Raw genomic sequence first — 12,998 nt, 5'->3', positions numbered from 1 at the left:
GTGTAACCTCGTGATAATCGAGCAGAGAGCCAAAGCACCTGTTAAAAAGAAAATTGACCACATGGGTCTCTGAGTGTCTCAACCAGGTACAGGTGTTACTCTTTAACCTCCTCTCAGAATGAGAATACAACTGAGGTTACAGAGGCAATCACATGCAAAATGCTGGTAGACCCATCCCCCTCCCAGATCTGTTTTATTGGTTTAGCCACAACTATTCTCTACACAGCAGCATTTCTCCTTCACCTCATCCTATACCAAGCCTCGTGAGGAAGCAAATCTCACCCACTTAGTGCACACAGGTCTAGATACATATCTGAGCAGGTTCAGCCGCCCACTTCTCTCAGGGTCAACATTCAGATCAGTCTCTCTGGTGCTTATTCAACTTCCTTTTGGGCACCAACGCAAGCTCAGTCTGGACTTCGGTGAATGAGCTGCTTGTCATAGAATCATGGAGCCCTACAGCATGGAACAAACTTGACCTGTGGCCCATAGATACCAATGCCATCCAGTAGCACTTGCTCCATTGACTTCTTTGTGCCTTAGTGATTCAAACGTTCATCTAGACATTTCTTAAATGCTGTCAAAAGCCCAACATCAACACTTATCTCAGGCAGTGCATTCCAGATACTCACTGCTCTCTGGATGACAAAGATGGACAACAGATACACCCTACAGTTCCTCTCCTTTACCTTAAATATATAGTTTTCTCTTTGTCTGATACGTGAGCGGTGATTGATAAGTTTGTGGCCTAAGGTAAAACGAGTCAATTTTTGAAAACCTGGCGCATTTATTTTTCCTACATTTACATACTTAGTCTAGCGGTCATGGAGCATACTGATCCTTTCTTTGTAGAAGTCAGTGTCTTGGACCTCCAGAGTGGTCCACAGCGGGGGTGATTGACAACTCTGTGGCCTAAGGAAGAAGGACATGAGTTATTAACTTCAAACTTTCTGCATTTTCACTCAAAGAGTTGAACTGCACGTGCATGAAATGAGAGCGGTATAACTCATCTCCTTCTACCTTAGGCCAAGGACTTATCAATCACCCCTGCTGTAGCTGTATGCTCCATTACTTTATGCACCTTACCTTTTCACCTCATCAACTCCAAGGAAAATAAATGTGTTGCATCAGGTCTCTATTCACAAATGAATTACTCTATCCCAGGCAACGTTTTTTTATTATTGAGATACAACAGCAGACTTTGAGCCTTGCCTCGCTTCAATCCCAACCATGACCAATTAGCTTTCTAACCCGTATGCCTTTGGACAGTGAGATGAAAAGTATGGAGATAACATACAAACTCCTTATAGGCAGCAGCGGGAATTGGACTTTGGTCGTTGGTACTGAAAATAGTTGTGCTAACCACTATGCTACCATGCTGCCCTCTAGACTGTGACATAGTGGTCATAATGCATGAAATATGAACAAAGTGTTATAAAACCTCAATACAATCTGTATTCAATTACCTGATTAATGGTCAGTATCCCATGAACCTCCCAAACCACATTACCTGCTTGTTTGCCACATTGAACTATATGTGGACTTATATTTTACAGTTCATCTGATTCTCAATACTACATATTATCCTGATATTTATGGTATATGACCTAGTAAGGCCCTAAAAAAGGATTGTGAGGTGTCACGTACCCCATGTCGGGTTACAGCAGAAATTATTGCTGTTAACTAACGCTATTTTATTAGTAACTAAGCAATACAGTAATATAAATTCAGACCAATCAAACAGGTTAGCAATGTGTGTGTGTCTGTGTGTGGAAATATAAAAACCAAGGTTCTTCAAGCCCAGGGGTAAATGGATACAGTCTTACGATGATGAATAAAGTTCAGTTCAGTTCGTGGTATTCAGTTGAGTAGTGATGGAGAGAGAGAGGTGTTGCAGTTGTCCGAATAAGCCGATGCTGTCAATCTTCCCGTTGTCCTCCAAAATCCTTTAGAAGTCACGCAATGTGACCACAACAAGGTGATTATTCTATGTAGTGGAGTTATCAACCCAGGCCAGGGTTGGACACACTAATAACTTCCCATCAGTCACTCCTTTTCCACACTGCGAGAGCCACTGATCGATTCTCCTGATCGATCCTCTAAAATTCCACTTTTCTGTGGGCACAACAAAGCTCATCCAGTGTCTAAAATCATGTGCCTGTCTGTCTACCAGCTGACCTTGCATTTATCTCACCATGCTGAACACCAGCTATCCATCAACTAGCTCCTCCTTTCTCCTTCTGTAGGAACTCAGAAGCTGGCAGTGTCCTTGTAGAAATTCCAAACAAACCGTGAGCACTCTTCGCCTCTCTCTCTCTTAATAACAAGGTGTTTCTGCTGTACAGCTCTCTCTCTCTTTTTAAAAGCACAGTTCATAAGGGATAATTCAGGATCCCTTCACAGAGGGCTGCTGGATGGATCAGCAGGGTCTCTCTTCCACTCATCCAAGTTACTTATCAGGGGTGCTGCAAATGCAGGACCTTCAGCAATGTCAAGCATCTCTCCCAACCATCCCACAAACTCTTTGAGCCCCTACCATTAATCAGGAGGTACCATAGCATTAAACCAAGCACTGTTAGGAGGGAAACATTTCTTCCCACCAGCCGTGACTCTATTGATCTCCCTGCCAGACCCAGGTCTCATCACATATGAAGCTTCAGTAGTGTTATACTGGTTGCTTTTTAAATTATGTCAAAAATACACCTTATGCTGAAAAAGTCAATCTTCGGGACAGCAGGAGACCGCAGACGACCTAAGGGGGATTTTATCTCTAAAGTGCTCTTCTGGTTGGACATGACACATGCAAAATGTAAGGGAAAATATCATTCAGACCGCAAGACAGAATATCCGGAATCATTGTTTCCTACTTTGCACACAGAGAACTGACAGAGGAGCAGGATATTGCTGTGGACACTATGATAGTTAAACTAAACAATACTTACCACTTCAAAGAAAGAACCTCCATCCGCAGCAGAGTGCAGATTAAAATTGCACTGGGAGTGGAGCTCCTGCAAGTTCTAGACAGTTACACACAATAGACATAAAGTATCGTTTGCTCAGGTAAGTTCAGCGTAAGGAACAACATTGTCCTATCCCTTCACCCCACCTCCCCACACTGACCCATCAACATCTCCTCACCTCCATCGTAGCATCTCTTAATCTGATGGTGGGGTGAATTCTTCCTTCAGTGACTCTTAAAGAATACTCAATAACCATTCCTCCACTGATGTGAAACAGGATTCAGCTTTTCAAGTTGATGGTGATCTCCATTCTGTTCATCAGAATGAAACTCCCTCTGAGTTTGAAAACTCTTTATCACCATGTTCTCAACTGGAACATATTGGAGAACATGTGTCAAACAGAGATATGCACCTTCTATTCTCAGTTTCTCATGTTCAACCGCAGTTTTTGATAAACAAATATACCTCCAGGTTGGCCTTGGATTTGATGAAAGAAAGCTATTCTTGCTTCCCAATATCCTAAACGGGGGACTAAGGACTAAGGAAATGCTACCCGGTACATATTCTCAGATTGGTGGCTTCACGCCTGTTGGCACGTAGATGTTCATTGTCAGATGGAGCACAGATGTAACAATTACCCTCAGAAGGTGCCCCATTGTGTCCAAAGCTGGTGCTAATGAAGTATTCAGAACTTCCTCAAAAAGAAGTCACTCAGCAGCACTAAGGAGGCTGGAAGCCACCAAGTCAGAACAATGTGCTTTTGACTCGTGCCTCTCAATGCAGTCCCAGCACCATAAGTATGCCCTCCTCTTGCAACAGTACAGTTTTGTTCAACAGAGCCTTCATGTTTGCTCAGGGATTTGTCACAGCAGTTTCCTGGTGATTAACCAGTGTCCATGATGACTGCAGACTATCTAGTCACTGTAAAACATTGCTAAAAGCCATGACACCCAGAAACCATGACACTGCTGCGAAAATGCAGGTAAATAGCAGATCCCCGAAACTTCTCTTGCCAGGAATAATTGACAATAGTCATTAGATAGGCTCTGAACCAATTGGAATCATAAGTGCTTGTCACTAGCAAGGTTATGTCTCATTGTGATGGAGGGAATTGGTAATTAGTGAAGCCCGTCACCTCATTCTGAATCAGGCCCTGCTCTGAGATGGCAGAGCATCTCAAGAAGTTGGCTGAGAATCCTTAGCTACTGCTAAGGGCCTACAGCTCAGACCACAGTCCTGCAGTGTAACCTCATGATAGTCAAGCAGAGAGCCAAAGGACCTGGTATAAAGAAAATTGACCACATGGGGCCCTGAGTGTCTCAGCTAAGTGTTACTCTTTAAACTCTTCTCAGAATGAGAACACAACAGAGGTCACAGAGGAAATCACATGCAAAATGGTGGTAACCTGCCCCCCCCCCAGATCTGTGTTATTCAATTGCCCACAACTATTCGCTACACATGAATTTTGCTCCTTCACCTCCTCCTATCGCAAGTTTCGTCAGGAAGCTAATCTCACCCACTTAGTGCACACATTGTGAGATACATAGCTGAGCAGGTTTAGCAGTCCACTTATCTCATGGTCAATCTTCAGATAAGTCTCTCTGGTGCTTATTCAACTTCCTTTTGGCACCCACGCAAGCTCAGTCTGGACTTCAGTGAATGAGCTGCTTGTCACAGAATCTTGGAGCCGTACAGTATGGAACCAACTTGAACTGTGACCTGTGGCCCTTAACTACCAATGCCATCCAGCAGCACTTGTTCCATTGACATCTTTGTGCCTTCATGATTCAAATGTTCATCTAGACATTTCTTAAAGGGTGTCAGTAGCCCAACATCAACAACTTTCTCAGGCAGTGCTTTCCAGGTACTCCCTACACTCTGGGTAACAAAGATGGCCAACAGATACACCCTACATTTCATCCTCATTCCCTTAAGTATATAGTTTTGTCTATCTCTGATATAGGTTCATGTTTCGTGCAGCCTGCCCTATCTATATGCTTCATAACTTTAAGTACCTTATCCTTTCATATCGTCTACTCCAAGGAAAATAGGTATGTTGCTTCAGGTCTCTATTCACAAATGAATTGCTCTACCCCAGGCAACATTTTTTATATTATTGAGATACAGCAGCAGCCTTTGAGCCTTGCCTCCCAACAATCCCAACGATGACCAATTCGTCTTCTAACCCGTAGGTCTTTGGACAGTGAGACATGGAGATAACATATAAACTCCTTACAGGGAATAGCGGGAATTGGACCTGGGTTGCTGGTACTGAAAACCGTTGTGCTCACCACTATGGTACTATGCTGCCCTCTGCAGACTGTAATGTAGTGCAGATAATGCATGAAATATGAATGAAGTTTTTTTTCTTTTTTCCAGATCTTTTTATTATTATTATCCAAAATTAACGTAAGTACATCAAAGTAAGCAACACTTACAATGTCTCAAAAAAAACATTATTGTAATGATTCAAAAAAATTTTCGGTGATTAAAAAACATCCTACTAAGCAAGAAAAAGTGGGGGGGGGGGGGAACCCCCATTAGCTGTTCAACCCCGGAGTCATGCGTCATACAAAAAGCTTTTAAAAATAAACATCAAACAGCCAGCAAGAAAAAAAGATATACCAAAAATTTACAATTAGATCATGGAGGAAATCTATCAATTAAATCAAATGATAATAACCAGCAAATGAACCGCATCTTTTCTCAAACTCAAACATAGGTTCAAAGGTTCGACTTCTAATTTTCTCCAAACTAAGAATTAGCATCACTTGAGAGAACCATTGTGACAAAGTGAGAGCTGATGTATCCTTCCACTTCAACAAAATGGCCTTCCTAGCTATCAATGTAACAAATGCAATAACATGTTGGTCAGACACAGAGATACCACGGATATTTTGGGGAATAATTCCAAAAAGCACAGTTAATTGTTAGGTTGTAAATTAATTTTAAGTGCTTTAGAAATTGTAGAAAAAACTGACTTCCAGAACAAGTTCCAGTACAGAACAAGATCAAAACATATGTGTCACTGTAGCTGTCTCAGTTTTATATCTATCACAATAACTATCAACATTAGGGAGTATTTTAGACATTCAAATAGTAATTCAAATGTACAATTTTAAATTGAATCAGTGAATGACTATCACAGATCGAAGAAGAGTTAACCAACGTCAGAATCCACGTGCAATCCTCCGTCATAAAAGTCAAATTGAGTTCCTTTTCCCAATCTTGTTTAATCCGAAACAAAGGACACATCCCATTGTAATAGTAAATTATAAATTCTTCCAATGGAACCCTTCATCAAAGGGTTCATACTCGTAATAGTATCTAACAGGTCAGCCTCCAATATGTAAGGAAAATTACTTAAATAGTTTTTGTAAGAAATGTCTAACTTAAAGGTATTGTAAAAACGTGTGAGTATGAACGAGAATATTTATCAACTAATTGTTCAATAGACATCAGTCTATCTTCTTTAAATAAGTCCAAAAAAGAATTAATATCTTTATTTTTCCAAAGTAAAAATATTGGATCACTCAAAGAAGGCTTAAAAATGTAATTTAGATAACTTAAACTACAAAGTTAACTTTTTTTAAAGATTAAAAAAATTGCAGAATTGGAGCCATGTTTGTAAAGAATGCTTTATCAAAAGGTATAAGTTCAAATTAGAACTTTAGCTAATTGTCTAGGTAAAGCCTTTCCCAATAATGTGGTTAAATTAACTGTTTCACAGCTTTCAATTCCAAGTCTGCCCAAATTCACCGATCGTTCTTATCAACCCAATATAACCAAAAGGACATGTAACACACATTAACGGCCCAGTAATTCATTATTAAATTAGGCAAAGCAAGACCTCTATCCTTTCTCTACTTTTGTCAGTGACAGTTACTAATTCTTGGTCTTTTGTTATTCCAAATAAAAGAGAAGATAATAGAATCAATCCAATCAAAAAACTTTTTACTCAAAAACACAGGGATATTCTAAAATAAATATAAACATTTTGGTAAAATCATCATTTTTACTATATGGATGCGACCGACAAGTGAAAATGTAAGTGGTCTCCATCTACTAAATAAATACTTCATAGAGTCTACCAAGGGAAAAAAATTGGCTTTCTAAAGATCCTTAATTTTTTTAGTGATTATAACACCTAAATATCTAAAAGAATCCGTGACTTTAAAAAGAGTATTATCATATATAGAAGCAGATTCATTTAAAGGAAACAATTCACTTTTACTAAAGTGTACTTTACATCCTGAAAAATCTCCAAATTCATTGAATAATTTTAGCAAGGCAGGAATAGATTCCTCGGGATTAGATATATTAACCAATAAGTCATCAGCATAAAGAGAAGTCTTATGCATGGCCTCATTCACAAAAATCCCATAAATATTTTTACCTTCACTAAGAGCAATCGCAAGGGGTTCTAATATTAAATTAAATAACAAAAGACTTAATGGACAACCTTGCCTTGTCCCCCCGTGAAAGCTGAAAAAGAGAGACCTACAGTTATTAATAATAACAGTAGCAACAGGAGCTTTATTTATCATTGTAATCCAATTATTAAAATTAACACTAAAGCCAAATTTCTCTAAAACATTAAATAAATATTTCCTTTCGACTCGATCGAATGCTTTTTTCAGCATCTAAAGAGACGGCGCATTGTGGAGTTTTAGAAGAGGACGAATATATAATGTTAAATAGTCTCCGAACATCTGAAAAAGAATAATGACCCTTTATAAAGCCTGTTTGATCTTTAAAAATAATTTTACACAAAATATTCTGCAACCGATTGTCCATTATCTTCGACAGAATCTTAGTATCAACATTCAATAATGAAATAGGTCTATATGAGGCACAATCAGTATGATCTTTATCCTTTTTAAGAATTAAAGAAATAGAAGCCTCTTAGAAAGTGGAGGGTAAATCACCTTTCACAAAAGAATCCTTAAACTTTTTCCAACATATACGGAGAAAGCAATTTTCCAATTTTTTAATAAAATTCTACAGGATAGCTATCAAGTCTAGGGGCCTTACCAGACTGCATTGAAAAAAATAGCTTTATATATTTAGGCTTCAGTAATTTGGGCATCAAGAGTTTTTTGATCCTCAACAGAAATTTTAGGAAAAGCAATTTTTTAAGAATGCATTCATTTTAGAAGAATCTACTGGACATTGTGATTTATAAAGTTCAGTATAAAAATCTTGAAAATCTTACTAATTTCTTCATATTCCCAAGCCAGGGTACCATCTTTCCTACGAATTTTCAAAATTTGCATTTTGGCTCTAACTGTTTATAATTGAGATGCAAGCAGTTTATTATTTTTATCTCCAAACATATAAAATTGGCTCTTTAACTTAAGCAAATAGCATTCAATAGGATGAGTTAGTAATAGGTTATATTGTGACTGAAGTTCCACCCTTTGTTTGAATAAATCAATATTAGGGGAAATTGCATAAATATTATCGAAGTTTTTAACTGGTTTTGAAATCTTATCTAATTCTACTTCAGTCTGTTTTTGAAGCTTAGCTGAATAAGAAATGATCTGACCACGTAAACATGCTTTAAATGCATCCCATATAATTAATTTGGATGTACCCCTATATCATTAAAAAGAAAAAATCTTTTATCTGGCTTTCAATGAAACTGACGAAGTCAGAGTTTTGCAATACCGTCTGAGACATGTGCCATGGCAGACAGGCAAGAATGACATCATCAAATTCAAAAGACAAACTCAGAGCCGCATGATCAGATATAGCAATAGCGTCATATTCACAATTTTTAACACTAGGTAAGAAGCGAGGATCGATTATAATATAATCGATCCTCGAATATTTTTAGAAACACGTGAAAAGAAAGAATACTCTCTGTTATCAGGGTGCAGATACCTCCATAATTCAATCAATCCAAAATTGGTCAAAAAGGAGTTAATAAGTGACGCGGAGCGATTTGGAATTCACTGATTGGTTGAGCTCTTGTCAATCAAAGGATTTAAACAACAGTTAAAATCTCCACCCATTATCAACATTTATTCATTTAAATCAGACAGTAAAGCAAATACCTTTTTAAAAGAAGAAGGATCGTCTAAGTTATGACCGTACAAATTGACAAAAACAACTTTTCTGTTTCAGATCACTCCTTTAACAATTAAAAATCTACCATTAAAATATGACCCAATATCATCTTTAGTAAATATATTAGATTTAATAAAGATGGACACGCCCTTAGCTTTACTCTGAGAAGTGGAGTGAAACTGCAAACCCCGCCACGATCCAAAAAATCTATTTTGATATCCCGCCCTGATATGTGTCTCTTGAGCAAAAATTATATCAGGTTGGAAACTGTTGATGATTTTAAAAGTAATTTTTTCATTTGATAGGATGATTCCAACCACCTACATTCCAACTTATTATATTAATCCGTTTAAATACCATACTATAATTTTATTCTACTTTACATATGCACAGAGCACAGAACAATACAGGATTATCAAAAATGGTAGTGATGAATAATACAACCACATAGAAAACACGCTCCAACCCCAAAGCCCGAAAAAAAGCAGGCACCCTTTGATAGAGTACGAAGCCAGGGACCGCTCTGTCTTTACAGAGAGAAAAAAATAAAATTCTCTATCCCTATCCCTAGCTAAAAAAAAAACACGATTGACCTTGTAAGAGGAGCGATAAAGTCTCAACAAAGGAAAATGTTTACATTCCACCATCTACAAGCTATCCCATATCTATATTTCATTCTTTTTAAACAAGAACAAAACAAAATAATGTTATTTCTTAAAAAGAAAAATCAGTGCCATTTTGAAATTTAATGTTAAATCCCTAAAGAAGACTTTAAATTCGGTTATAAGATGCTATAATAAAACAGAAAAAAGCTAATAGCATATTTAACCCAACTAAATTTTCAAAAATACCAATTAATAATATCAGAAGTAATTAAACCCTCCCCTATATATATATAAAAGAAACCCCATTCGTAGGAAAAACTACCAATTAATTAATTAATTAAGAACGAAACAAAAAAATACATCAAACCAGATATTAGGTTAAAGGAACAAGTCCCTTTATCTTCTTTTTCTTAATCGAATGTCCGAGTAACCATTTAAACAGTCATACTTGAACTGTAGATTTTCTTTCCAAAAAAACCCAATAATATGCAATAATGAGCAAATCTCCTTATTTTCTTTTATTAGTCTCTCAAGGAAACATCCAAATAACCTTCATAAATCTTCTTTCTGAAATGCCAATAATATACAGAAAACCAAACAACCTTTCAGACAGTTCATTCGGTAGCGGCGGCAGGTATAGTTTGAACGAACTCCAGTGCAGCTTTCGGATCAAAAAATCTACGAGGAGGAGAGTTAGGAGGGAAAACATTAATTCTTGTTGGGTATCGCAAAGAAGGAAACAGTTTCTTATCATATGCCTGTTTGATTACCAGAGCAAGACTTAATCTTTGTTCCATTACCTCCTTCTGATAATCCTCATACAAACAGAGCTCAGATTCCTTAAACCTAAAAACTCTCTGTTTTCTTGTCTGTCGCATTATTTGATCCTTAATTTTAAAGTGATGAAAACAAAAAACAGACCTTGGTTTATTTTGGATCTTTAAATTTCGAAGTAAAAGCTCTGTGTGCTCTTTCTGTAGTCGGCGGCAGTGATAATATGGTAGGAAATAAGGTATGAAAAAGCTTACCAAAGTAAGCAGTTAAATCTCCATCTTCAGCTCCTTCTTGCAGCCCAACAATTTGTATATTCCTTCGGTGGGACCTAGTTTCCAGGTCTATAATCTAATTTGATATTTTACCAAACGAGTTGTAGCTTCAAACAATTTTTGATTAGTTATCTTCAATTCCTCTTCGTGTGTAATAACCGGAATTTCCAAGTCTTTAAGTTTTCCCAGAAATGACTTCATTTCATTACTATGCTTTTCCATTTGGTCTTTAACTGACCCATTCTGATCTTTAACTGAATTCAGTGTCAGTGCCATATCTTCAGCCCATGGCTGCATTTCATCAGATCTTTCCTTTTGCATCTTTCCTTTTCCATTACCTTTGTCACTAGGTTCAGACAAGTTCTTCCCACTTCTCGTAGACAGAAACATATTGTTCCCCCGCAAGAAACCGCAAATAAAATGTTTAAGTTCGAAGTTTGAACCAGAGGGAGTAGAACAAAACTAAGTGTCATGGTCCGGTCCGTGAAGTCTGTGTTCCGGTTCAGTTCCGGTCCGTGGACTCAGGAGTCCGGGTCTTCCAGCTGTCCCTCATTTGGGTAAGTTAATCATAGGCACCTGATTCACATCTTGGGGCTTGGAATATAAGTGGCCTTGGGGTTGAATGTGGGCTGCTGGTTTGCCTTGTCAGTCCCCCTTTGAGCAACCTGCTAATGGAAGTCTAGTGAAACCATTTGTGACCTCTAGGCCTGGTTGGAGGACCACTGCTTCATGGAGCCTTGCTGCCACTTGTTGGAGTAGTCTTTGAGGTATGGATTTGGCTGTTTCCAGGGTGAACTGAGTGGCCTGCAGCCACTCTGAGCTAGGTAGGGATTCGGCTGTTTCTGTATTCATCAGGGGTTGCTGGCTGTAACTGTGACTTGGAGCAACCCTGCAGCAGAGATGGAACTATCTGTTGTTCTTTGGTGTTTGTCTCTTCTTGAACTTGCCTCTGTGGGATACGTCAGGCTGTTTTGCTGTTGCCCTGTGGGGAAAACTGTCTTGCCTTGTCCTTGCCTCCGTGGGGTAAGTCAGGCTGTTCTGCTGTTGCCCTGCGAGGGTCATGTCTTGTCTTGCCTTGTGCTTGCCTCTGTGGGGTAAGTCAGGCTGTTTTGCTGTTGCCCTGCAGGGGGGGACATGCCTTGTCTTGCTTTTGCCTCTGTTGGGTAAGTCTGGCCGTTCTGCCATTACCCAGCAGGTGGACTTGTTCCACCTTGGTGTGCAGAGGTTGAGTCCCGGCTTGTCTAAATATATGTCCCGGTTCTATGTCTATGTACTGTCCTGTCTCATGTTGGTGTCGTCTTAATGATGAGTTGCAGCTTTTCGAAGGACAAGTCCCGGCTCTGTGTTGATGTTCAGTTCCCAGTCAGTCCCTCAGCTCCAGCCTTGAGTTATCAGCCTCTGCATTTCAAGACGAAGATCCAAAACCAAGCTCCAAGAACCCAAGTGTTGAAGATCCCAAGCCAAGCTCCAAGAACACAAGCCTAAAGTCCCCAGCCTCCAAGCTCAAGACCCAAGACCCCAGCCTGAAGCTATGCCATGTCCTTGCCGCCTTCTGGTGTCCGAGCCCAAGGCAAGACTCAGGTTCTTGGTCCTTGTCTAGTCTTGGGCTTGGAGTAGAAGCCCTGCCTCCTAGTCCATGGTTTCTACTCCTGGTCCTGCTTTCCCTAGCCCAAGTATGTATTCTTGTCCCTGCTACTGGTCTGAATCCTGTCACATTTCTACTCTAGTCAAGTCCTCTTCCTTGTACTTCAGTGTCTGTGTCTTGCATATGGGTCTGTTACCAGCACCCTATGTAACACTAAGAGCAGCACAAAACTGCTGCTACTCCATTTGCACACAGGTGCAGTCTCCCTGTATGAACGATGTTTTATAAAAGTGCAGCACAGGCTGTATTTAGTTTCCTGATTAATGGCCAGTATACCGTATACCTCCCAAACCCCGTCACCTGCTTGATTACCACATTCAAGAATATGTGGACCTATACTTGACAGTCCATCTGTTTCTCACAACCATAGGCTATCCTGAGGTATTGGAGATTGCTAGGAGGTTAGATATTAAAGGAATTATGAAGAAACACCAAGGCTTTCATGCAAAGAAAAATTGCTGAGCATTATATTACTTTGAAATTGTTTGATGAGGACGTGTTAGATAGGTTTCCAATGAGTGATCTGGAAATGCAGTTACATTATGAGCAGTTAAAGTTTGAAAGATTTAAAGCGGAAATGGCCGAAAGAGAGGCTAATAAAAAAAGGGAATTTGAAGAAAGAGGCCCATTTAAAAAAAGGGAACTTGAAGAAAGAGAAGCTGAAAACCAG

The sequence above is a fragment of the Mobula birostris genome, chromosome 32 (assembly GCF_030028105.1).
Source record: "Mobula birostris isolate sMobBir1 chromosome 32, sMobBir1.hap1, whole genome shotgun sequence".
NCBI lineage: Eukaryota > Metazoa > Chordata > Chondrichthyes > Myliobatiformes > Myliobatidae > Mobula > Mobula birostris.
The sequence above is the reverse complement of the archived record's forward strand: the minus strand, read 5'-3'. Positions refer to the sequence as shown.